Below are 27284 nucleotides of genomic sequence, written 5' to 3'. Positions count from 1 at the left end.
AGCTGATTATGGGATGGATCCCTGGATATGGCAGTCTTTAGATGGTCCATCCTTTCTTCACAGCTCCAAACTTTATCTCTGTAACTCTTTCCATTATACCCCCGATTCTTAAAAGGTTAAAGGGTAAAGAGTATGGAAGGAGAGGTCATTTGCACTGGAATGGCAAAAAAGGATTCCCTGTGTTGTTGGATCATTTTTCAAAATATAGTATCTTTGTTAATAAAAATGAAAGTATAGGTTAAGAGTAAAAAATCCCAGCTCCAGCTTAATATGTAAGCAGTGGAGGTAGGAAGGAGAATCATGAAGATGACTCAGAGAGGCACTGGTGGGTGGAAGAAGGAAAGGGAGGGGCCTCAGGAGCCATGAGCATGGGATTAACAGTGTCACCCCCAATGGATGACAAGGACAAGACATCTCTACTGGGTCTGTAAACTAGGAGGCATTACTGCCCAAAGATGGGAGTGGGGGGGGGGGCCCTGACACCCACAGAGCAGACAAAGACTCTGAGGGTATCTGGTACAGAGCAGCCAGACTGAAGAGAACAGAGCAGGTTAGACTGGGTGTACTCTCTCCTGGGATCAGGCCTCACATCATATCCTCAGCCCACCTAGTGGAAGCTGTATCCACAGACACAAGTAGAGGGTCGAAGATGACCAGATGTGATAGCCACAGAGTGAGAACAAGGGACTTCCATCAAGAGAAGCTGGGAGCTGCTGGGGTGGGGACGCGTGTGACAAACACAGAGGACAATGAATAAAGAATTATGGTTTACAGACCTATCATGATTCCAGAAATAATTCTTTAAATAAATAAATAAATAAAAACAACAAATTCTTAATGAGCAGACTTAGGAAGACATTAGGAAGTAACCCGATTTGTAGCAGTCATTTATTACGGCAACCGTGTTATACAGTCAGAGAGAGGACAGAGAACCAGGATGCGTCTAACAGAATGAAAAGTTATCCTAAAGCATGTATTTTCAGCTTTGTGCCGTGAACTCTGATTTACAGCCATCCTCACTTTAAGGATATGGATGCTTACCACAATATTCCTATTTGTCTCATTCTAACTGTTTCTCCTGAACACTGACAATGTTTTAACTATGGAAATATATGTAAGGTCAAAATTAGTAAGACTGATTTTAAGTCAGATGGATTCTATATCCTTGCAGTTGCTGTTACTTACTGATCTTAATTTAGTAAGGGAGGACTTTTGAATCACTGACCATGACTCTGAAAATGTCTGGCTACCACTGTGAGCTGTGTGGGTCTTTTCGGTGTAGTGGTGTCAAACTAACAAGTTGTAACAAATAGTGAGGTAAATTCAACTTTGGGCCAGTGGTTTCTCACTTACAATAAATCTTGGGCTCAAGAATTATGACTTCACTACCAGTTCATTCTACAGGAAAGTATTCGAGCTCCTCAGGGGTTCTTAGCTTCGAATTAGTTATCTGTACAAGGGAACAGGAAACAGTATTTCCCCAGGTCACCGGAGAGCTAGTTTTCAAGTTGTGATGTGGAGAAAAGCCCCAAGACCAATCGACAGCCCTGGCTATGACCAGCAGCTCTTCTTTGCACCCTGGTGAAGATGTGATTGTATGTTCCCATGTAACTTGTATTTATAGAGGCTTGTGCACCTGGTCTTGCCTGGGCTTTGACACATGGCTCCCAGATCCCTTGGTTACTAAGTCACATGCTCCTTGAATGTCAGTCAGCCTGAATGGAATACACACCTGTGTTTCAGATGAAAAACTGACGCTTGCTGGTTCCAAGTGTGTATTCTCCAACTTGAACTAGACTACTCAGTTGGATGTGGTGAGGAATGCTTGTAATCCCAGTTCTTGAATGGCTAGGTCAGGAGAACTGTGTTTCAGACCATCTAGGGCAACACAGAGAGACCCAGTCTCAAAAACCAAAACCAGGAGAGCATCAAACAAACTTGAATTTGTTGTCACTACTACTTAGGGCCCCTTCTGACCCATTGCTATATAATTTTACTACAGAAGGAACCCAAGAGTTTGTGATTAACCTGTAGGTATTTTCTCTAGCTGACTTAATAGCCTCTAATAATAAGTGTTAGTAATTCACTCCATTACAGAAATGTACAGAAATGTTCAGAAATGTACAGAAATAAGACCCATTAAATTGAATCTGTACAAGCAAGCTAAACCTTCACAGAGGCATCCTGCCTGGCACTTGAAATCAGTCCCATAGCTCATTCAGAAAGATAGTCCTTTTCTTGTAGCCATGTAGAGGTACTACTTGAGTTAACAGAACTTGGAAAGTTACATATTTGATGCACACAGATACACAAACACAGACAAACACAGACAAACACACACACACACACACACACACACACACACGACCATGAAATCAGTGGGACTTTTCTCAAAAATGATGCTCACAGCTAACTCAAGTCTATTCCAGCAGGATTCCCCACATCCAACAATTGCGTTTACAGAACTGAAGGTAAAACTAGCAAAGAGGAGCACAGACAACAAGCACAGGAGAAACTAAGAGCAGGGGGGATTTATTTACCAAGCAGAGCCAAAAGGAGAGATGAGGTGAGATAAGTCAACGTTTATGCATTATTTAAGATACAATCTACCTGTGTCCCAACAAAGAAATCTGTGTGAAGGAGTGGAGAGTTTATTCTCATAATGAGATCGATTGTGCTTCCTTGCTGTAAAGCAGGTGTAATAAGGGAAAATTTTGAGCACACAAATTCTTAAGTAAACAAGGACACAAAGACTCATTAAGTGTTTTACATTTGTTCTGTGCAAACTGCATTCTATCTCTAAAGTATTTTATGACTGTTTCAAGCAAATGCCTTTTGCTGGATTTTAGTGTCTTTTTTTCTTTTTTCTCCTTTTTACTGACTTGAGTGTCTAGTTGTTACCACTGACCACCACCCAACTACGTGGCCACTGCTGACCGTGTTCACGGGGAGGCCCTAGCTATGCCTCCCACCATCCAGGGAGCCCCCAACATTCCAGCTGGCATTTTGCATAGTTTATCACAAATCTTTCCTATACCCGCATGAGAGTTATTTTGATCCATTTACACATTCCAACTTCTATTTCCCAAGTGCTCACTGTATGCTCATGAGCACCGTGGCTCAGGAGCAACCACTCTGGCTGCTGGGTGTGCGCCCTGTTTAAACAAGTGCCGCTGGGTTCATCATGCAATCATTTAAAAATAATGAACACTTTGGGGCTTAGTAAATGAAAAAGGCTGTCACCGACTGGGAGAAAGACACATTTTCATTGTGACAAAGTCCTTCCATATTAGTCCCCTCGCCTGTTTAAATTTATCTCAGACTTTTAGGAGAGAATTAGAAATGTGAAAATTACACATAGGAACTTGCTTTTAAAAAATCCTTTTAAATAGCATTAAAAAGAAAAGTCTTCCCCAATTCCAACACATGTTTTAACACAAATCTGCATGCTCCAATTAATCTGTTCAAATGCTGGAGTTTGGCTGGACGGCCTTAATCATCTTTACAAGCACAGTGTACAATTTGTAACCTGATTTCGACCAAGAAAAGTGCACCTAATCTTGGCTCTGCCTAGCCTCGGACCTATTTTCGAAAATTAGAATTTAACCATAGCTTCATACAGTCTTAAAAAGAAAAACTGCTGGCAGCTGCTCACAGGCACGGGCGTTGCAATACCCTGAGTACCAGAGGAGACTTCACAGTACTAGCCCACTGAGTGGCAGAGAAGACACTTGGATTATAAAAATTCATCTGTACTTGTCAAACATCATTAGGAGAGGAGGGAAGAGTAGAGATGTCCTGGGATGATCTGACGAAATGACATGCTTTTCCGGTTACCATGTCTGGCTGGTAGGCCCCTCCCTTTTCCCCCTCTAGTGTAATAAATAAATGTTTAGTGGAAAGCCATGGGTAGAACAAGGCATGTTTTATTTTCTTTTTTTAAGCCCTTGGCTCAAGAGAACAGTCTTATGGGAAATGACTGTATTTACTGTATTTGATGATGAAATGCCATCTGACTGAAATACATGTAAAATAATTTATTTAATTCAATAAAACTATCAATGGTTTTGGCTGCTTTCAAACATGCAATTTGTGTTCTAGTGCATGCCAATGTCTCCAAAAGATAATAAAATAAAAACACCCAACCAAACAAAAACAAACAAACAATCAAACAATTCTTGCACGGCTAGTTCATATCAATACCATCCCCGCTCCCTGGTCTCTTAAAAAAGTTCTTTGCAATCTAAAATATCATAAACCCCTCAAGATCCAGAAATGTCATTATCATTGCACAGCTTCATATAAAGTGAGAGCAAAAATGATGAATTATAAGCTAATCTAGAGAACTGTGATTTACTAAGAATGAGTTGGTAGTTTTAGAACACAGTTACACTTATTGTCTGGGAAACTGTAGCCACCCTTGCTGTATATTCTTGCAAATGTAATGGGAGAACCCCCAGTTTCCTAGGGCTTTGGCCACACCACTGATGTGATACAATGGTGTTTAGGATTTTTATCATAATTTTGCTTATAAATTATGGATTGTTAAGGATTGAGTTTATTTTGGACTTTTTTTTTTTTTTGATCCAATTTGATAACTGGATACCCTTGACAAGCCAGGGCTAGTAATTACTGGCCTCATGAAAGAAAACAGGCTCCTATTTTTTAATTAGTCTGGTTACAATCCTTGACTATTACTGGGAGAGGAATCCTGTTTGAAGAGAAAAACTACATCTGGCCAATGCTCTGCTAATACAAACTTGAGATATTTTTCCTCTGTGGGGAAAATCTCCAGAGACATCAGAAGTCATTGTTCTGAGGAGGAGGCTCCACGCCTGTGCTGAGGACACAGCCTGAATTTCTTGCCAATTCTTCTAGTAACAGATCTTCGTAAGGACAAGGGATGGGGTACAAGTGTCTGTGCTAATGGTGTCAAGCACAGGACCTGATACACAGTGGAGAGCTGGATGCATGCTGGTCGATAAAGGTCAAATTTGTAAGTTTATCCCTCACTTTAGACATTACAGTCACAAAAACTACAATTCTCTCCATCAGGCAACCTTTTCCCATCTCACTAGACTATAGCTCTGGTTTCTCTGCTCTGTTCTCAAATGTAGATGCAGAATAACCTCTCTCTAAACCTTTCCAGCAGACAGAAGTATCTGTGTTAGATTTCTCATTACTGTTTTATTTCCAAATGAGTCATAAAAGTCCTGTGGAAAGGGATGATATCAAGATGTACAGTTGGTGGATTGGACAGACAAGCTGTGACCTTGGGGGAAGAAAAGCACAGACGGACCCAGTGAAATCCCAGGGCTGACCTGGGATTAATTGGCCGTGCGATGTTGGCTGCATTGCAGAGATTTTCTATGCCCTCTTCTTCACTGTGAGTGAGAAGGTTGCTATCTTAGATGATCTCAAAGGCCTTACATTTAAAACTTGTATTATTGTTCTCATCCTTATAAGCAAGTATGAGTCCTACTATACAATTTCCAAATAAGAGGGAGTTAAAAACCAATGAATCAAGCAACCAAAAACCAAAACAACCCCCAAACAAACAAAGAAACAAACAAAAACATCCACTCCAAAACAACAAGAACACAAACAAACCCCCCAATGTTTCTACCCAATCAAGAGAAGTAGCTCAGTATCTCCATAAGGAATAGCTTGATTTCCTGTTGCTACATGCAGTAAAATCCAATGGGACATGTGTGTCAAATCTATCAGATTAGATTACTCCCTTTTATTTAACTCACAGTGTTAAATGTAACACTCCAGGAGCAAGTAGTGAATATTTACCTGCAGTTATTGACCAGTCTCTACAACCAGGCTACATCTAAAGTATGTATTCTCACTGGGGATAATATCCTTGGAAGCCCATGCTGGAGAGTCCCTGGGCCTTCTAAAACCACATAAAAAGTTTTACATATGTACAATTATACTGGATAAAGTTCATGGCTTTAGTTAATATTTAATTCAGAATTTTAGGAACCTTAGCCTAAATCATGGTCTAATGTCATTAATTGCTGCGCAATGCCCTTAGAGTCAGATTAAGGTTAGACGCCTAGCTCAGCCATTTACTGCCTCTCTGACCTTGAGCAGGCACCAGCTCTCTTATGATTAAAATAAAAATAATAGCATCTACTCTATAGAATAGCTACAAGGCTTAATAAGAGATATGCATGCAATTAATGACTATAAAATAACACTGGTCCAGAATTTATCAAAGTACTTATAATAAGCAACAAATACATTTTATGTTTTGTTTTACTTAATAAGCTTAATTGTGACTTCTTTAATTTATCTAAGTCTGCAATGATATTCACTTCTGATCATCAAACCAATCTTTGGTGGTAGAGAAAACTCGTTCTCCAAGGATTTAGAGGAAAGGCAAGAGTGTAAGTTTGTGTCTGAATGCCTTAGTTTCTTGACTAGGATTCTAAGCATAGGAACTTGTAAATCACATGGTAAGTGACTACAGCCACTGATTTAACTTGGCTTCACAGTATGGGGTACACACAGTGTCTCATTTTAAGTGGAGTTCCCAGCTCACCTTGGTGAGCCATTGGGGATGCCTAGGTCAAGCATCTACTGCTGTGAATAAGAGACTGAGGCTGAGCAGGGGGGCTGGGCTTGGTAAGATGCTTTGTAAGTCCCTTCTAATTCTGAGACTTCATTGTTTTTTCACAAGTACAGTGAATGGCTCTGACATCTGGACAGGGGTGTATAGCTCAGTAGGCGTGCTTACTTCCCAAGTGTAAATGCTCTGAAACCTATTCATTGGCCACAGCACACAGTACTCCCATATCTCTGAAATCTCTGAAATCTCCTCATTGGGCACAACACACAGTGTTCCCATGTCTCTGCTCCCCCCTCCATTTTATTGAAAATAGAATTTTTTTTCATACAATATATCCCAGTAACAGTTTCTCATCTCTCTACTTCTCTCAGTGCTGCTGTATCTTCCTACCATTCTGGATCTATCTCTTTTTGTCTTTCATTAAAAAAAGAAACAGGCTTCTAAAGGGTAATAATAAAATAAAATATAATAAAATAAAACAAAAAACACATTGGAATTGGAAAAACAAACAAGCAGAAGAAAAGGCACAAGAAAGGGAGACTTGTTTACACATTCAGGAATCCCATAATAACACTAAACTAGGAGCCATTATACATACACAGAGGACCTGGGGCAGACCCAGTGCATGCTGTTTCAGTCTCTGGGAATTCATATGAGCTTTAATCATGGTAATTTAGAGGCCCTGATTTCTTGATGTCCTCCATCTCCTCTGGCTCATATACTTGTCCCCCATCCTTTTCCACGGGGTTCTCTGAACCCCAAGGAGAGAGATTTGATGGAGACATTCCACTTAGTGCTGGATATTCCAAGGTCTCTCATTATGCATTATACATGACTGTGGGTCTCTGTATTTGTTCCCATCTGCTCCAGGAGGAAGCTTTTATGATGATGGCTGTGCAAGGAACCAATTTATAACAGAATGTCATTGGGACTCATTTTATTGCTATGTGTGTGTTTGTTTGTTTGTTTAGAACAGTAGTATTTGGTTCTACCCTAGGTCTGTGGGATGTCTAGTTTCTGGCTCTTGGTCACCCTAGGAGTATCTAGTATGGATTCCATCTCCTGGAACGGATCTTAAATCAAATCAGATATTTCTTGGTTCCTCCCACAGCTTTGTGCCATCACTACACTACTATAACTTGCAGGCAAGACACCATAGATCAAAGTGTTTGTGGCTGGGCTGGTGTTTACATATCTCTTTTGGTAGAGTACTTTCCCTTGCAAAGATCCTAGCACATAGGAATGAAGGCTCTATGTAGGTACCAGCTCTTTTCAGAAAAGGAGTCTTGTCCTCTGTGAAAAATCAACGTATAGTCTTGACAACAGCCTGGGTTGCTTAGGGGTTCCCATGGGCCCCCTTTGGTCAACAGTTCAATTAGATGTAACCCAATCCTGGTACTAGAAAGTTTATTTGGTGACAAGAGAGTTGGCCAGTTGGGGCTCTGTCTCCCCCATTATATGGCAATTTCATCTAGATTGCCTTCATATATGTATACATTTTCCATACTACCCCCAAAGTGGGCCTTTGGTTTTGATCTCTCCCCATATCCCCTCCCTCATGCTCCTTCTCCCCCCGCCCCCACTTGACCCTCCATTTTGTTTCGATTTTCCAGTGTGGCGGAACACAGGTTTTTAAAGTCTGTTCTGATTAGTGCTTCTCTGGACTTCCTCAGTGTCTGTTGTCATTGTCCCCTTTTCATTTCCAATTTTGTTAATTTGGACCTTCTCTCTATGCTTTTTAGTTAATCTGGATAAGCGTTTATCAGTCTTACTGATTTTCTCAAAGAACCAAAACTTTGCTTCACTGATTCTTCATATTCTTATTTTGTTTGTTTTCTATATTATTGATTTCAGTCTAGAGTCTGACTATTTCTTGTTGTCTACTCCTTTTAGGTGTGATTTCTTTTTGTTCAAGGGCAGTGGTTTTCAACCTTGCTGATGCTGTGACCCTTGAATACATTTTCTCATGTTATGGTGACCCCAACCATAAAATTATTTTTGTTACCACTAAATAAGTGTAGTTTTGCTACCATTATGAGTTGTAATGTAAATATCTGATATACAGGATATCTGATATGTGACCCCTGTGATATACAGGATATCTGATATATGACCCCTGTGATATACAGGATATCTGATATATGACCCCTGTGAAAGGGTTGTGACCCAGAGGTAGAAACACTGTCCTAGAGTTTTCAGGTGTGCTGTTAAGTTACTACTATGAGATCTTTCCAATATTTTTTTTTAATATAGGCACTTAATTGCTATGATCTTGCCTGTAACAATAGCCTTTATTGTGTCCCATAAGTTTGAGTATTCATTTTCAACTCTATTCTAGAAAGTCTTTAATTTCTTTCTTAATTCCTATCTTGACCCACTTTTCATTCAGTAGAGGATTGTTCAGTTTCTATGAGTTTGTAAAATTTCTGCTGTTTCTGATCTCCAGCTGTGATCCATGGTGGTCATCTAGGATGCAGGGTGCTCTTTCAATGTTCTTCTATCTGCTGAGACTGCTTTGTGTCCCAGTATAGCATCCATTTTGGGAAAGTTCCATGAGGTCCTGAGAAGAAGATGTTTTCTTTTGTGTTTAGGTGAAATGTTCTGTACATATCTGTAAGGTCTAACATCAGTTTGCTTTTGTCTGAATGACCTGTCTACTTGTGAGAGTGTGGCATTGAAGTCTCCCACTATCAGTGGGTGACGATCAATATGTAATTACGCTGTAGTAGTGTTTCTTTTACGAAGTTGGGAGCTCTTGTGTTTGGTGCATCAATATTAAGAATTATAATATTCTCATGGAGGATTTTCCCTTGGATGCGTAGGTAGTGTCCTTCCCTTTCTCCTCTGGTTAATTTTGATTTGAAGTCTATTTTGTCATATATTAAAATGGTTACACTGGCTTGCTTCTTAGGTCCATTTGCTTGCAATATCTTTTTCCATTGAGTATTAATGAGAGGTGTTATTGATTCCTGTCATTTTGTTGTTATGGTGTGTATGTATGTGCTTCCCCACTTTTGATTTGCTGATCTGGGGTTTTTAATCTTTGTGCTGTCTTGAGTGTGGTTAATCTTTATAGGTTGGAGCTTTCCTTCTAGCCCCTTCTGTAGGGCTAGGTTTGTAGATAAATAGTGTTTACATTTGGTTTTATTATGGAATATCATATTTTCTCCATCTTTGGTGACTGAAGGTTTTTTCAGGATATAGCAGATGTGGCTGGCATCAGTGACCACTTTGAATCTGTAGATTATCTGTCTCAGTCCTTCTGGCTTTTATAGTCTCCACTGAGAAGTCGAGTGTTATTCTGACAGGTCTGCCTTTATATGTTACTTGGTCTTTTTCCCTTGCAGCTTTTAATAGTCTTTCTTTGTTCTGTAATTTAGTATTTTGATTATTATGTGTTAAGGGAACTTTCTTTTCGGGTTCAGTGTATTTGGTATTCTGTATGCTTTTTATTCATTGATACATATCTCCTTTTTTAGGTTAGGGGAATTTTCTTCTATTAGTTTCTTGAAAATATTTTCTGTGCCTTTGACCTGGGATTTTTCTTCTTCTATTACAACTATTCTTAGATTTGGTCTTTTCATAGTGTCTCAGATTTCCTCAATTTTTTGTGGGAGGATTTTTTTTTTTAATATTATCTATTTCTTGAGTAAGGTACCCATTTCTTCTACTGTGTCTTCTGTGCCTGAGATTCTCTCTTCCCTTTCTTGTATTCTGTCAGTGAGTTGGTAAGGTTTGTGCTTGAGTCCCTAAATATTTCATCTCCAGAGTAGCCTCAGTTTGGGTTTTCTTTATTGATTTTCTTTCTACTTTCAAGTCTTGAACTGGTTTACTCAATCCCTTTCACTGTTTGTCTCTATTTCCACAGATTTCTTTAGGGACTTTATGCATTTCCTCTTTAAGGACCCCTATCATATTCATAATGGCTTTGAAGGCTTCCGTTCTGTGCTTCAGCTATGTGACAATACTCTGGCCCTGCTGCATTAGGGTTGCTGGGCTCCATTGGAGACATATTGTCCTGGCTGTTATCTATTGTGTTTTTATGCTGGCATCTAGGCATCTGGATTTAGAAAGATTGTGATTCTAGATGTAATGCTGATGTCTGGTTTTGTCTTTTTTAGGTGGGTGTTTTGTTCCCTGGCTTTTCTAGCCCTCTTTGGTTCTTAGGAGAGTGTAGTGGCTGTGGCTGTGGAATGACTGGTAGCAAATTTTTCTGAGATCCTAATAGTCATGGCTACTGTGGGTTCCAGGTAAAATGTTTTTCTAGCCATTGGAAGCTGACACTTAGGAATGGGATGGGCTAAGAGGGGGTACCCAGGAGAGAGGAAAGCAGGGTGTTTCACCAGGATCTGCTTAGTCCCCATGGAACAGCAGCAAGTGAGTAAGCACAGGCAGCAGGTGGTCTGCTATAGAGCTGGGGATGAGGCTAGGGAAATGGAACCGGACTTGGAAGAATGAAGGGAAAGGTGAAGATCTGCAGTTAGCACATGCGCTTCCCTCGCCAGAGTGGCCTGCACATTCTCAGGGAATGCCTGTTGGAGTTGGGGACTGGAATAACGTAAAGCAAGTGGGGAAAGGTAGATCTGTACGCCCCGCTGGTGAGAGGACTGGGAGGAAAGGGAGGCTGATGCAGGTGTTCTGCTACAGGGCTGAGTATGAAGCTGAGGGGAGGGGGTATGGGGGTGTGGAGGGCAAGAATCTCAGCTATCCTGCTTCCTGGGCTGGAGTGGCCTGAAGGCTCCCAGGAGGTTCTTCCTGGGCTTGGGAGGTGGGATAAAGCAATGAATTAGAGTAGGGAAGTTTAGAGGGGATGACCTGTGTAATCCTCTGGAGATAGGGGCAGAGAGGAAGGGGAAGCTGTAGGAGGTGGTCTGTTACAGAGCTCAGGTTTACACTGACAGATGGGATTTGAATAGAGTGAGATGTAAGATCTGCAGTCAACCTGCCTGCTTCCTGGCCAGAAAGGCCTGCGAGTTGGTTCCCAGGGAATGGGGTGAAGTGCTCTAATGTGCAAGACACTGAGACCCACTCTCTATTTGGAATAATTCTAAGCACAAACCATGATGGAGGGTTCTAGAGCAAACAGACAAGGGGAGACAAGAACCAGCTGGCTTTCCAAAGTACTACACATAAAACAAATCTGGCTAACAAACACTCAGGGAGCTTGTCTGCCCACTGGGCCACTTTCAGATGACCAGATGCAGACTACCTGAGGTACCAAGTGAGCTGGCTGTTTCCTCTACCACCGCATCATCCTTTCCCTCTGTGTCTTTGCCAAGGAGGCTACAACTGTAAAGTCCAATAAGCACAGGCATTTAGTTGAACTCTGGTCCAACAGTCTCTAGTTCTTTCCCCATCACATCAATGGTTCTAACAAACCAGTGACAGGCACCAATCTAAGATGGGGCTGAGACAAAGGCCAACTCTCTAGGCCTCAGACATGGATTGATTTAGGAGGTCTGTGGGAACTTATATATTTGAAGCAGCGACTTCAACTAATTCTGAGGTGTTGCCACTATGTAGAAGCACATAGAGAGCTGGTCCTCCTTTAGGTCACAGCCTATGGAAAAGACTCTCCATGGGGAGACAGAAGAAACTGGCCTCGGGCAGGGGCTGGCTTTTGGGATGGCTTTTGTGAGAGGAAGTAGCACTTGTAGAAGAGAGTTAGCAATCATCTCTGCTGCCGAGGCCCCCGCCAGCCTTGTACGGAGAAGGGCCCTGACTTAGCAAACGATGGCACACAGCCACATGGCAGACATGCCAAACTGAGATACAGAAATTGATCATAAAATGACAACACATGGTGTACTTGGTAGTCCATCACGTCTAAGTCTAAGCAAGTGAATCTAAGACAAAATAAGGCAAATAGTAAAATTTAATTACCTCCCCCAAATTTAACTTGCCCCCCCCATAACTCTGTTCTTAATTATAGCTTCATGACTTTTACCTGAATTCCTCAAGTGCAAATAGTTTCTTTTAAAAGTTATTCTCATCATATCTTTAGTGCGATGCAGAAAAGGAATCTTAAATATTTATTTCAGCATTTTGTATTTTTATTGGTTTTGTAAACCACTGAAATTGTAGGGTGTACTTAGAGCGAGTTGATTCCATATGCAGTAAATCAACTGGAGAACAGAGTAGTGAGTTCACATTTACAAAGTGAATCACGACAGCTAAAAATACAACCTCTTCCACTCCCACCCTGAAAAACCTGCCAACGTCCAAACAACAACGAAACTGCATGCTAGAGAGATGTGTACGATCTTCCAAGATAAATACATACAAATTAAACTGGAGAACCTCAAGGTGTTATTGATTAATTCTAAGAAACACTTCACAATCAGCTCTCATATCTGGTTTCCCTGGAATAACTAGGAGAGGAAGGAACCAATTGCAGAGAATATGAATGAAGAAGGGCAGTGCATTAAAATAATTTAAAGGCAACACAGGAAGAGAAGTTGTTGGCAGAGCACAATCACAAGCAACCATAGAGAAAAGGAGTTTCAACTCTCTGCACGGCCACGATAGACAAGCCCCCTAGCCTGTCCCCACTGTTTTCGCCTGCCTCGAAGGTTAGGTCCTTCCCTCTTTCCCTCTGGAATGTCCCGTCTCTGGAGATCTATCTGTTCAGAGCTTTCTAACAGCAGTGAGGAGCAACAGAGGAAAGCCTTCCTGGGATAAAGCCAACAACTCTAGACATTTATACAGAAGGATGGTAGAGGGCTTACAATCCGCCCAAGCCAGGCTTGTGGTGACTTGGTATTTGGTATTCAGGGTCATAGTCCTGGGTGCCCAGAACACTGCTTTCTCTCCACAAGGCATGAACATGCTCTACAATCAATTATGTAAAGAACTTTAAAGATTTTGTTTATTTTTATGTGTATGGGTGTTTTGCCTGCATGTATGTATGTGGACCACATGCATACCTGGGGCCTGCAGATATCAGAAGAGGGAGTAGAACACCCTGGAGCTGAACACATGACTGTGAGCCACCATGTGGATGCTGGGAATTGAACCCAGGTCCTCAAGGACAACCAGTGAGTGCTTTTAACCACTGAACAATTTCTCCATGCCCCAACAAGCTTTTCTGAGAATTCTAATTCCAATGCTAACTCCCTAGTACAGTTATCATCAGTCAAATCTACCTACCACCTTAATAAACATTGAGCTGGACAAACACTGGCTTCAAGAGAGTCTGGTACACAACAGCTACACATTAAATGTTTTCTGAACATTGATGAGATATCTGCTAAGAGTGCTCTTGAGGGCTGGAGAGCCGACAACTTTGAAATTCAAACTAGGCTTCTGAAAAATAGGGGAGGGCAAGGACTTGGGACTACAGCTTTCAGATCTAAAAGTCAATCAAGAGTAACTCCGAAAGGGTGTCTCTGACACAGTGACTGATGGGAGGAAATGAAGTTATTGGTAGTTATGAAGCTGCAGAACTGAGAAAAATCACAAAGTACTATATATATACAAGATATGTAATGCTATATTATAATTATACAACTATAATACAGTATATTATATATATTACATACATATCATCATCTCACACACACACACACACACACACACACACATCTCCTGATATTAATCCTTGTTTGTATGTGTGTATGTGTGTGTGCACTCTTGTGTAAGCCGGTGTGTGTATGTGGAAGCCAGAAGTCAACATGAACAGTCTTTCTCATCTTTCTCAGTTGCCCCTGTTCCCTTTTAAAAAAATTCAGTCCTATGGATACAATCTAGGTCCTCACCAGGCAGGTATGCAACCATCGAACCAATGAGTTCACCCACTTTTTTTTTTGGACAGGGACACTCACAGTAGCTCTGGTTGGCTTGGAACTTACTGTGTAGATCAGGCTGGCACTGAACTTACAGAGATCTATCTGGCTTTGCAAACTGAGCGTTAGAATTAAAGATATGCACCACTACCTGGAGGTCTTTCACCTTAGTGTTTGAGGCAGGGTCTCTCACTGGCCCGGAGTTCACTGTTTGGCCAGTTTGGCTAGCCAGAAAGCACTGGGCACTTTTCCACCTCTGAGTGCTCAGATTATAGGCATATGCCACCACCTCCTTTTACATAGGCTGAGTCAAACTTAGTTTCTCATGTTTGTGTGGCAATTACTTTACCTACTTGCCATCTTCCTTCCGTCTTAGCCATAATCATTAGGATGTCTTTATTCTATTTATACACAGGGCTCAGTCAATGGGACTGACGGACCTATCAAAAACATGTTAGGTGAATTGAACAATAGTAGTACAACATGTCTTGTTAGCAAGATAATGATTATTTCTGCTGGTGAGTATTTTCTGGGTAAATACAAAATTCAGAATAATTTTTAAAATATTATAACGTCAAGATGAAAAGTGTGGCATCCAAAATATTGAGACAAAATTGACAAAAATATCACTTCAGTCAGTAGTAGGTTTTGAAATTCAAAGTTTACAAATGTAACAGGAAATTTTAAAATTACCCCTAAATGAAAGTGAATTGGCAAAGCAGGCTCTTGCATGTTTTAGAAAAGTTTCAAACATTCAAAGATTTTAATTTCATTTAAATGAAAGAGAGAGAGAGAGAGAGAGAGAGAGAGAGAGAGAGAGAGAGAGAGGGAGGGAGGGAGGGAGGGAGGGAGAGGTTATCACTATGTTGGGGTGATTGATGACTACTTTTAATATAATTGAAATGAGCTCATTTTATCTTTCCTTTATTCAGGGAAAGGGTTCTTTCTCCTAAAGGGTCTTTGCTGCATCCCCGCCCCCCACTTCAAACCTGTACTCTATAAATGTTACAAGAAATCGGCTTATTAACTCACTCCATGCATGGCAGAAACAAAGCAATGGAAGGAAAAACTCTCTTCAACATAAGAATAATTTCATCTTGAAGGATAGAGTGAGTGCATGATTAAAGAGAAAAATACTGTCTCAGCCATCTGTGGCTGAGGGTAAAGACTCGGAGGGAGAATTAAAGCAGAAACTCTTGTTTCAAGAGGGCAGGGTTGCTGCTCCCTGTCCCAAGGCAGGTCTCCAGGGAAGACTACAATATAAAGGAAGAAATAGGAGGTTCAAACCCTGTCTACAGGAGTCTAATCGTTCTCTACAGGCTGGTCTGTCACCAACACCACTGCCCTTGAGTCCATCCCATAGACAGCAAAGGGACGTAGACACCCCAGGCAGATGCTCAACCTGTAAGGCAAGGCTGAAGAGTGCCCTGCATGTCACAGGCTTGGTCAGTCTCATGAGGACAATAGGAACAACTATATTTGAAATGGAATTTCTAGAACTATAGTGTTGTTAGAAGTTTAGGGGCTAATTCCTTAAGAGTTAAGGAGTATATTCTAAGTAACTGAAATAATTTTAAAAGTACTATTTTAAATCACACACTTGGAGGAATAAAAAGAAATCAAATTTCTCAGGGCAGTTATTGCTCTTTCCACAAGTGAACCAACAACTGCATATAAGAAATAGGTAACTGTGGATGGAGGCCAAAGGAAAATATTAAACTCTCATTCAAATGTGGAAAAAAACCCCACATATAATTAAAAAGTAGTTTTCTGTAGCTACCAAGCTCATGAATTTGGAGAGCAGATAAAATGTGTATTATATTACTATCCCTACAGAAATGCAGCAGTAGGTGAAACAACTATATACTATATTTCTCTATTCTTGGACCAAGGCTTTGGTAGAGTTAACAGTCATCTTTTTGTTTGAAAAATAAAGATGCATCCAAACTCTGGAGTTGAAAGGTTAAGTGCACTCTCTGTGTAGTTGATAGATGTAGGTCTAATCTAATCAGGGCCTGTCACAGGCACTGGTGTCCTGACCCAGGCTTCTGGTTTCCACACGGGTGAGAGCTAACCAAGATGTAGGCTCTAGGCCTTTGACCTTCTGGAGACCCTATCCCGGTCAGCCCAGAGTTCTGCTTAACAGCCAGAGTTCAAATCAGGAACATGTGCGCTTTGCTAACATGCCACATGGCTTTGAAATTAAAATGCAACCTGATCGAGTGCCTCAGGATATTTTACAACTAGAAGACAGATCAGAGCTAGATAAAGCTAGGCTTTTGGGTCACCTCTGCTCATTCAGGTTTCTTCCCGCTTCTTTGGACTAGACAAATTTAATTTTATTGTATTTCTTGAGAATTTGCTAGGAAAACAGAAGTTTGGTAAGTTATTTCATGGGTGATTGATCTTGGGGAAATAAGGAACTTGTAGGTTTCCCTGTGACATGTGCCACCTATTATATAGTTAGCTTTTTCTATTCCAAAGGAGCCAAACCAAATTAATTAGAAAGTGGTTTGGATTACAAGCCAAATACGATGAGAAGTAATAAAAACAGAAAATGACACTTAGGTCATCAATAATATTCTTGAGATAATTTGGCATTGATTTTTCTTGCTGTCTAAGATAAAGAGCTTTACAAGTTGTCAAATGGACAGCTTAACCCCAGCCAACAGCAGTAACAGAGAATCTTGGCCACAGACTTAGATAAGGAGTGGATTTACTTCCTTTTTGGTTCTTTGTCCCCCCCCCCCCAATCAAAGCTTAGACTGTGAATGTCCCTACACAACACACCTTAACAAGCCCACAAAGTCACAGATCTTGCATTCTATAACAACACCTCAAATGAAGGCAGAATAGAATTCTGGGAAATTAAGGGAAATCCCCAACAGCATCCAGCACCTCCTTTTTAAAAAACAAAAACAAAAAACAACGCAGAACAAATGCAAAATGTAACAACTCTTCAGAGGAAAGTCAAATTATAGGTTTGATTTATTTAAAAATATCTAGGGCTGGTAAAGATCAATATTCTGCATTCTCTTCAAATTTCTGTACAGGACAAAGCCATGGTCCCAACCCTGCCTAAAAATAGTTGAAGTTATTAATTGGACAGCAAACACCATACTAGGGAAGTGCAACTCATGTTCGGTTAGGTGGTTTCCAGTTTGTTAACCCCTTGGAAAGAACTGGATGGAAGACACAAAGTGAAATCCCATGTCTGTAGGTACCATGGCCACAGCTGAGCCTCCCTTGGTCTCATATCACACACCTGCTGCTGAGGTACAGTTAGGCATCTGGGATGTCTGTTGCAGACAGGCTCCAGATCCAAGTACCTAGGAGATCATGTCCCCATTGCTTTGTGCTGCATAGCAGCCACCCATAGAGACAAGTTAGAAGATTCTTCTCAGCTTAACTCAGTGGATCTCTATGTCACTTTGTGTGGCTGGTGTGACTGCCAGAGTTACCAAAGACAGGAGATAGTAAGGGGTAGACAGATAACTATTTGTTAGGTTTATTTTTTTAAATTTTTATTTATTTTTTAATTTTTTTTTTTTTTTACAATTTTAGTACAACAGCTGCTATTACAGGAACCTGGAGGGTTTTCCTCTGGCAGGAGGCCTGAAAGGCCCATGTGGCAAGTGGATTTTGATACTAGACTTATTATTAACCCCCACGGCACACTTCTACAAATGGCAAAGTCCAGGTGTGTGAGAGTCTGGGGACCTTGCTTCTCAGAAGGCTCCCTACCCACACCACTATGTTGGTGGGAACCCATGGGACATTAGTGTTTGGCAGACAGAACTTAGATGGTTCTCTGAACATGCCCATTTCTTCAGTTTCCATGACTACATTTTGATTGCATCACTTGGCTTCCTGGTTGTGATGACAATACATCCCTTCTTTTGAGTTTAGTGATGTTTCCTGGGCTTAGAATGCTCTGCCCCACTCCCCTTCCATGTTAGAATGAAATGATCCTGAGCCCTAGATCTAGAGCAATGTTATCCAATATGGAAATTCAAACTCAAATTCAAGCATTAGCCCTAGGGTGCTGCCGCCTATTTCTTGTAGTGCTATTACTTTTGGGGTTACCGAGGTCTTTCCTTCCTACCCTAAAAATCAATCTACTCTTTAAAGCTGTGTCTTTCTCCTTCAACATAATCCATTCAGACTCTACAGACCTAGTTGCACAGATGCCACCAGGGTGCTCCTAGAATTTAGAGAGAAGACTGTTATGGGCCACTCTCTGAGCATGAAGCGAGAGGAAGTGGTGTATGATCTGTCCCTGTGTTCCCTCAACATGAGTTTCCTGGAGCCTCACTGTGCCAGGCCCAGGGCCAGGCATAGTGGTGCCAGAGTAGGCAGGACTGAGTTGGTTCCTGCTGAGATGAATGTCATCGCTTGTCAGTATAATTCAGACACAGACATGGTGAGAGTACAGAGGACCCCTGGGGTGAGGCTATTGCCCTAGATCAGGGTAGGTCCTGAGAGACTGAATCATAAGCAAACCACAGGGCCACAATCTCTTATCTGAACCCCATGGGCCAGAGGCTTTGAGAATTACACTTATCAGATTTAGAAATTGAAAAATATTGCACATGATGTCACGCCCACAGTGCACAAAGCACCATGCTGTCACCAAGTGTCCTCATATTTCTAAAGCTAAACAGAGGACTTTTTGCGCCACATTAAACCAAGTCTCTAAGAGAGCCACACCAGTGCTTGTTGGGTTTTGCTGTCAAATGTTTTTTTTTTTTTTTGGGGGGGGGGGTCACTTTACTTCAAAGTTAGTTTTCAGGGCCTTTTGGGATTTTAGAATTAGAGACAAATACTATAAATTCTACTTGGCAGTGAATATTAGAGATGTTAGGGTAACAGTTAATATAGAATTTTGGAAAAGAAAAGCCAATGGAGGTCTCCAACTCTGTCCCAGAAATAGGTGCTGTTGAAATTTCTTAAAAAGCTGTCAGTGCACAGATGTGCTGAACTTAGTTCTCTGTTGTGAGTCTGTCTCTGTAACTCATCTGATTCGTATGAAGGAGTCCCTGGCCAGGTACTGCTGCCTTCAAGCCTGACTAAAAGCAATGGGTCGGTTTCATCCTGTTTTGAAATTGTAGCTATCAGACTGGCCAATGGGCATGTTGTGCGGCATTTTCTTCATTAATAATTGACGGGGGGGGGGGGGGGGGGGGAGACGCCCAATGTGGGCAGTGTTGCCCCTAGGCTGCCTCCGGGTGACTTTCACTCTCGTTAAAGCACCCTACAGTTTTTAAGCCTCGTGTTTACGCATTGGTAGAAAAGTTATTAATAGTATGGTCTGTCGTGGCTGGACTCCACAACATGGCTTGAGTTACGGCGCCCACTCACTGAACGGTGCATTGAACTAGTCCTGACTGTGACAGTGTTTTGTCTATTTGGTTACTATCAAGAAACAGTGACCTTAAGTAAAGCAGAGTACCTGCTAGTCAGGTGGGGGCAGGTCATCCAATCAGTGGCCAGTCTTGAAAACAAAACCATGTTTTCTTAGAGGAGGAGGATCCTGCTTCCCAAATGTTTCTAGAGGTCCCACCCTGCAGGCCTACCCTATGTGCTTCAGATACTAGCTTCCACAAGGGAGCTAGTCTCTTAAAATCAATCCCTCAGTATCATTTACACATACCCCACATGTTGGTGAGCAGCTCTCAAGAGACTGAGGCAGGAGGATGGGGCAAGCCTGAGGCCAGCTTAAGCTGCACAGAAAAACATACCTCAAAACAAATACATGTGCACACATAACCTTCTGTTTTTGTTTCTTTGAGAGCCCTGACTGATAGAGCACCTTTGAGGTACTAATTGTTACCTGCACTGTTAGGGCATGTGAGAGGGTCTCTGCGGCTCCTCTCTCTCCTGCTGCTGTCACCAGAAGCCTCAGGATAACCCTTACCTTCAGAAACACTCACAGCCTCCTCCTCATCCTTTCTACCCTCTATGAACCTGTTTCATAAGACACTGCAGACTAACTCTAATTAATAATTAATACCTCATAACTAATTCACATTATAGATGAACCTAGAACATAACGGAGGCAAGAAGGACAACCTTGGTGCTTAGGTATCACAGCTGGATTTAAAGGTCTTCGTGGAAACTCTTTCATTTAGGACTCTGGCTCCTGTGGCTGTCTCCAATGTCTTCCCCACTCTTCTTTGTTTCACACCAGCCCCACCAGCCCCTGCCAAAGCTTGCTCTGTTTCCTAGCTCAGCCATTCTTCCATGGAGTCAGTAGGACAGAGGCTACAGTTCACACAGCAGTCTGATCACAAGGCTCAAGGCACCAAGAATACCCTCCTTAGAACTCTAAGTGACGATATGGCGCTCATGTAAAACTTTCCTTTAACTTCCGACTTCGTATGAAATCTGAGATTCCTGCGATGAGGAGCTCTTTGGGAAGGGGGACAGTAAGGCCGGGTGATAGGAACTGGGCCACAGCCTTGTATTTGTCCTTGCACAAGATGCCAGGGAGTGTGTCTCTTAGGTGATTTCCTATGGTGAAAGTGGATCAACAATTCTCATTTATAGGATTCTCTAACCATGAACAGTCATTGAAAATTTCTCCAGGGTATGAGGCAAATTAGAAGTCACTCTTCCTCAGCATCCTCTTCCAAATTTTGCACAGTGCTTTTAATCTGCAACAATGCATGTGACTTGCAGGCTTCATGTCTGACTCACCCAAGGACAAACCCTAGGAGCTGAGGGCACTTCACGAGACAGAAAAATTCTTGTTGCCAAGTTTTAGGAAATTCTAAAGGGTAAAGGTCCAATTACTGGTGTGACTATTTCCAGGTGGCTTTGCCTCAGTGGTTGGAACAGGTGGGAGCGGGAGGCCCAGCTGCTTCTGTGTCTGCACCGTGACTAATACATTTATAAACACGCAATAAACATTTCACTGTGTCAACTTTCAAAACAGCTTTCACAAACAGAACCCAGCAGATTTGAAGTTCTTGTAAGATTCTGTAAAGCCACTTCACAGAAGGGGAGGGTTCTGCAGCTGGGGAAATGTAGCCCTTTCCTAACATAGCCTTTAGGTTCAGTCTGACTCACCAATTCCAACACTCATGTGCATTTTAGAGGGAATGTGGACCCCAGACAGGCTGCCGAGTTCTAACACAATGGGAGGAGCCCAGAGTATTACAGTTACAGATCTGTCTTCTGATGTGAGGGAAACTGGAGATACAGCATAAAGGAATGAAATTAGACACATAGATGATGCACAAACATCAACTACAAATGGGTTTACACAAAACCTAAAATCACAACATTCTAGACCCATATATAATACACAAATGTTAGCTACAGATGAGTTTGAAGAACACATAAGACCTAAATCCACAACACTCCCAGAGGGAATCACGGGGGTGGGGGTGGGGTGTCAGGATGGGGGTAGGATTGGAGGTGGGGAGTGGCTCTCAAATAATGACTGACATTGGATGTGGCACCAGAAGTGCAGGCGACAAGCATTGACAGGGAGCTCAGGAGTTTCCCTACAGCTAGAAAATGACAAGGACAGAAAGGTGGCTTTAACCACAGGGAGCATCTGCCAAGCACACATATCCACTATACGGCCTGGATAGGTGTCTCGCATGGCTCAGTCACTGACCTATAGTGCCCTGGAAGGTGGAAGAGCCTATGAGAGAAGGGGCCTACTGAAAAGGAAGCTAGGTCAAAGGAGTGTGCCCTTGAAGGGACTCTTGGAAATGGATCCTTTCCTAGCTTTCCTTGCCTCTCAGCCTTCTCCACCATATGCAGCTGCCATGCTGTTCTGTGCCATCCTAGGCTGAAAATGACAGAGCCAAGTAGCCATGGTTTGAAACCTATACACCCAACATAAACCATGGGTCTTATTAAGTTGACCACTTCAGGGATTCTGTCATAGTGATCAAAAGCTGACTATCATACCTGGAAAGGGATTAATATCAAAATGTATTAGGAACTCCTATAATCTATCTAAAATCAGAATAGCCTAATAAAAATTAGAGATGGAAAGGTGTGTGTGTGTGTGTGTGTGTGTATGTGTATGCATGTGTTATGCCTATTGGGATCTAACTAACCCACCATGAAAGGCTCTCTCACCACTCAGAATCACACTAGGTAGTCTAAGATGGCTTTCACTGCTGGAAAGTACAAATCACTGTTGCGCACTATGGGGATAGTTGTTATTACACTAAACAAACCAAACCAAAACCAAACCAAAACCAAGAAGTTGATGTGACCTCCCCAGCTCTTTACATTGCGCAGATGGATATGTTGCCTTGCCAAAGCGGAAGTTGTAGATGTGGTTTCTTACTTCTACATGGAAGGCACAGTACAGGATGACAACAGAAAAAAGTAGATGCAGTGCTTTGACATCCAGAGTCTCCAGAGACAGAATGGGTGGTACCTGATCTGGGAAGGAGGGAGGGAAAGTGGAGCTACTCTGGGGGAAGCCATGCTTTTTATGAAGTCAACTGCCTGTGATCTAGATTCTGAGAGAGTGCTCAGAAACACGGAGCAGAACTGGACAAGGAAGTGTCTTCCATAAGTCACATTACTGAAAGCTCCTGGATTAAACGATAACATAACAAATAGTTTTACTAAGATATCTTAAGAGGCCCAAACTACTTATAGATGTTGGTGATTTGACCCTTAAAAAAAAAAGAAAGAAAGAAAGAAAAAGAAAAGAAAAGAGAAAAAGAAAAAGAAAAAAGGCACCTGAGTAAGACAGTTTTCTTACTTCAAATTCTTGAAAGGTCAAGGTGTGGGAGTTTAGAATGTATGGTGGGGTAAGTGAAGGGCAGTTATACATAATTGAGAGAGGCAGTCTTCCTGCTGACTGCAGCTTGTCCAGTGGACCCTAAACTTACAAACCCCTCTGAGTATGAGCATATAAAACCTATTGTGAGATAGGAAGCTGAGGTCACTCCTATGAGGACGGCTCCATAGTGCTTATAATAAACTTCTGAGGTCACTGTGGGAACCCAGTGCCATTTATGGCACTGTTTCAGTGTCCAAAGCATCCCATGTTCACTCCTGCTATCAGAGCAGTGAAAGTGATTCAGGCCCCTTGTAGCCATCATCCTGCACTAAGCGAAAATGACAGTCTCCTTTAAGAGACAATAAACAAACCTCACATCAGTATGGTGCAGTAGCAGCAGCAGTTAACGTGGTGCACAATCATCGAGGCTTTCTCCTGGAGTAAGAAGGGGACAGGAGAGGCAGCTTGGGGCAGAATATATCTAGCTGGCTGAGTGCAAGCATGACTGGCAAGAGAGAGTGCTGAGCGCTTTTGTCTCAGTGTTATGAAGGGATGGGGCGACCCACAGAGCATCTGCCAGTGTCAGTGTGGGGCAACTTCAGGAACTTCCCTCCGTGACTTCATGACAGGGCCTCCTTGAAGTGCAGTAATGAAAGCATTTCTCTCCATTTCCTCCCTTCTTTGGCTAGTGGCAGCAAAGAAGAAAGACTGCATCATGTACGGGCTGATGAAAACTTGAATCGCTGTACACTGTCACCAGATCATTTGGAGGAGAGATGATAAATGCCCTCAAGTAAGCCCTGGGATGCTGTATGTAAATCTGAGGTAAGAAGAGCCAATGAGGTCTGGGACAATATTAAGCCAGTTACTAGCAATGAAGCAATTATATGTGTGACTGAAGCAATCTATAGTGACAGCTCTAACAGGCACGGGAGAGAGGGGGCAGGAGACCACTTGGGATATTCTGAACTATCTAGTGTCCTGAGACATGAGCGACCCAGTCCAGAGCTCCAGGGTCAGAAAGATGTGGAATTATAAACGGAGATCAAAGGCTTGTATCATATAGCTTTCTGATTACAAGTGCCTCAGATCTTAGAAGTGCCTGGGAAAGGCATATCTTACAAGATGACTGATGGCAAGCAGCCACGCTGTAAGGTGCAGGCACACTGAGCAGACATGAGGCAGAGGGGCATGAGTAAGAAATGAAGCATAAAACCTGCCAATCAAGTGATGCTATCTAGCTTGGGTCAGGGTGCAAGTATCTGAGCATATGCAGACACCAATAGTCTAAGAAAGTACTGTAGCCTTAAAATTCTGTGGTCTTGTTACTCAGGTTGTTTATTCTGTAGTTTATCCTCAAGAAACAAACAGGGATGTAAAAAGTGATTTAGTGAAGTGTTGGTCACCTGGGGGATGGTTCAGTCCTTAATGAGCTTGTCTTGCAAGTATGAGGACACTGGAACTTGTGGAAGGGTAAGGTGGTGCGTGTCTGTAACTGAGCACTGGGGATGCAGATGTAGGACAGTACCTGGGCATCCCTGATCAGTCAGTCTAGACAGTCCATAAGTTCCAGATTCAGTGAGAGATCCTGTCTCAAAATACAAGGTGGAGAAGGATCGAGGAAGACACCTGGTGTTGATCCCTGGCCTCCACAGGCACACACACACACACACACACAGAGCCACATGTGCACACATACACATACACTCACAAATACAATGAACAGATGAAAATAAACAAGTGTAGGAGTAATAATAACAAATACCATTCACTAGGATCTTGTATTTTTCAAGAGAAAAAGCCTGTTCTGGGTGTTGATGGAGGATTCAGGTAGAGAAGAAGGGACACAGGAAAACAAAACAAAACAATAAAAAAAAAAACCCACTATGCAACAGGTAAATGCATAATTTCACATAATGCCACACATTATCTTTCTTTGTCTATAAATTAACTCCAGAGATAAATCAAGAATTCTGAAGACTAGTGAAGAGAAAACAAATGCATATGTACAAGCTACTTTGTTTACACTTGTGTATATGTTAACAGACAACTGGATAAATGAGTGTTGAGTGTCATGAAAACAGCTCTTTTAACTGCATATTAAAAGGGAGACACAGAATTATCATTAAAAGCCACATCACGGTACAGAAAATGCAGGCGCTACAGTTTTCTCCATGATAGCAAATTTCATATTCTAAGGCAGTGGTCACAATCCCTTTTGGGGTTAAAGCACCCTTTTACAGGGGTTGCCTAAGGCCATTCTGCATATCAGATATTTACGTTATGATCTATAACAGTAATAAAATTACAGTTATGAAGTAGCAATGTAAGAAATTTTAAAGTTGGGGGTCACATTATGAGTAACTGCATTAAAGGGTGAGAACATCAGGAAAATTGAGAATCATTGCTCTAAAATAAGGCTCAGGTGAAGAAAGGTCCATCCCATCTATGGAGTTGAACCACCCAGTCATTCACAAAGGTGATCCCACTTTAAGAAGAAACAGATATTCATGCAGGTCACAGCCTGGCACTTGAGGTGCGTTTTCCTTTGTACACATGCAAGGGTTCTCTATCCATCTGGAGTCACCGCTGCACCTGAGTTCCCCAGGTTAACTACTAGGCCTTTCTTTACTCAGCACCAATGGGCCTGTATCTTGTTGCTCCCATGACCCTGAGCCCATAGCTGGGTCTGCAGCATGATGGAGGGCTTCTTCCACTTGTGCAGTGAGCCCTGATAACATTGAGGCCGCAGGCCATGACATCACTATTCGAGTGGTCCGGATACGTGGACAACTGCTTGTACTGGGTGAAAGAACAACCACCACTCCATCCTCTCTCCCCTCCAGATCAAAGCAAAGCCAAAAGCATCCAGGAGACTTGCCTTGGAATAGGTTTCTAACCTTTTCAAGCTAGGCAACCTATCTAGGTAGGTCTTAAAATACTTGGGAAATTATATTGAGAAATTTGAAATGGTAATATGTTACACAATATTTGAAAAGAACCATGTCCCATGTGAAGGTAAAATATATACAGCAGAGCATTAGGAAATAGACCGAAAACATAATTCCCTCCTCATAAAGCACTGATTCTGTAGTTCAAAATTTTAAAAATGTATATGTGTGCGCTTGTGTATCTGGATGAATATGCCCAGTGTGTACAGTGCCCACAGAGGCCAGGTAAAGGTGGTGGGTCCTCTGGAGCTGGAGTTAGAGGCAGTTGTGAGATGCACGCATGGGTGCTAGGAACTGAACTCTGGTCTTCTGGAAGATCAGTCAGTGCTCTTAACAATTGAGTCATTTCTCTAGTCTCAGGATAATGATATACCACTCATGTGAAAGGGATTGCTGGGATTACAAGGGCTTTCTGGGAGGGATGGAGGAATGCCACCATGAGAAAGTCACACGTCCTGGCTTGCCTGAACTCACTCTGACTTGTCTGTGTTGGTATTCACTCGAGTTTGTAGACATCTCCTCTGCTTGTCTTTCTTCGTCACATGGAGGATGGAACTGTGGCAGACAGAGGTCTTTCCCAGAGAAGGTGCTTTACCATGGACAGACACTTAAGCTTGCTTTTCTACAAGGCACAGAGTGACCCTAAAAACATAAAACTAGGAACTGAATGAAGAAGATGTAATTGCTGGTGTATCCATGCATTGCCTCACCTGTTAGCCACATGTTCCATGTCTCAATGCTTTGGGGTTGTAGGGTACGGGGGAAGGAAATAGCTTTAATCCTTAAACACATTTTTTTTAAGTTTGCTTTGGAGTTATTATGTCATTGCTTTATATAATCAGAGGAAAGACCTGCTTACAGAAGCCTCAGCCTCTAAACAACGATGTTGTACTTCTTTCTGACCAATAGCAAATGAGAAAGGAGTACACAGGGCATCCACTGGATTGTGGGATCAACTAAGTTGATATAAAATCAACTAAGTTGGTATAAAATCTCGGTCAAGAGTTAATACCTAGTTGGGCATGGTAGTGTACACCCATAATCCCAGCACCTAGTATACAAGAAGACAGAAAGTTTATGACCAACCTGAGCTATACAGTGAGACCCTACCTCTAAAATTGAAAATCCTGAAAACAAATGAGACCAGTGAACGGTGGGCTGCGGCCATCCCACTGTATGGTCAGATTATCCCACGTGCTAGTAACTGT

The 27284-nt window shown here is 42.0% G+C and overlaps 1 protein-coding gene and 1 long non-coding RNA gene across 4 annotated transcripts in view; one reads left to right on the top strand and one right to left on the bottom strand.

Annotated features, from left to right (window-relative positions):
- Positions 1-27284, bottom strand: part of C2H15orf41 (chromosome 2 C15orf41 homolog) — a 200222-nt gene that overhangs the window by 22670 nt on the left and 150268 nt on the right. The gene's annotated exons all lie outside the window — the stretch shown is intronic.
- The window catches only part of LOC110287211, a 74113-nt gene continuing 70258 nt past the window's right edge, over positions 23430-27284 (top strand). Inside the window, exons 1-2 of the long non-coding RNA XR_002377188.2 lie at positions 23430-23565; positions 23815-23950. This is a non-coding gene — a long non-coding RNA (uncharacterized LOC110287211). The remainder of the gene's footprint in view (positions 23566-23814; positions 23951-27284) is intronic.

This window comes from Mus caroli, chromosome 2 (genome assembly GCF_900094665.2).
Source record: "Mus caroli chromosome 2, CAROLI_EIJ_v1.1, whole genome shotgun sequence".
In the NCBI taxonomy this organism is placed as follows: Eukaryota; Metazoa; Chordata; class Mammalia; order Rodentia; family Muridae; genus Mus; species Mus caroli.
This window is presented reverse-complemented; position numbering and strand designations above follow the sequence as displayed.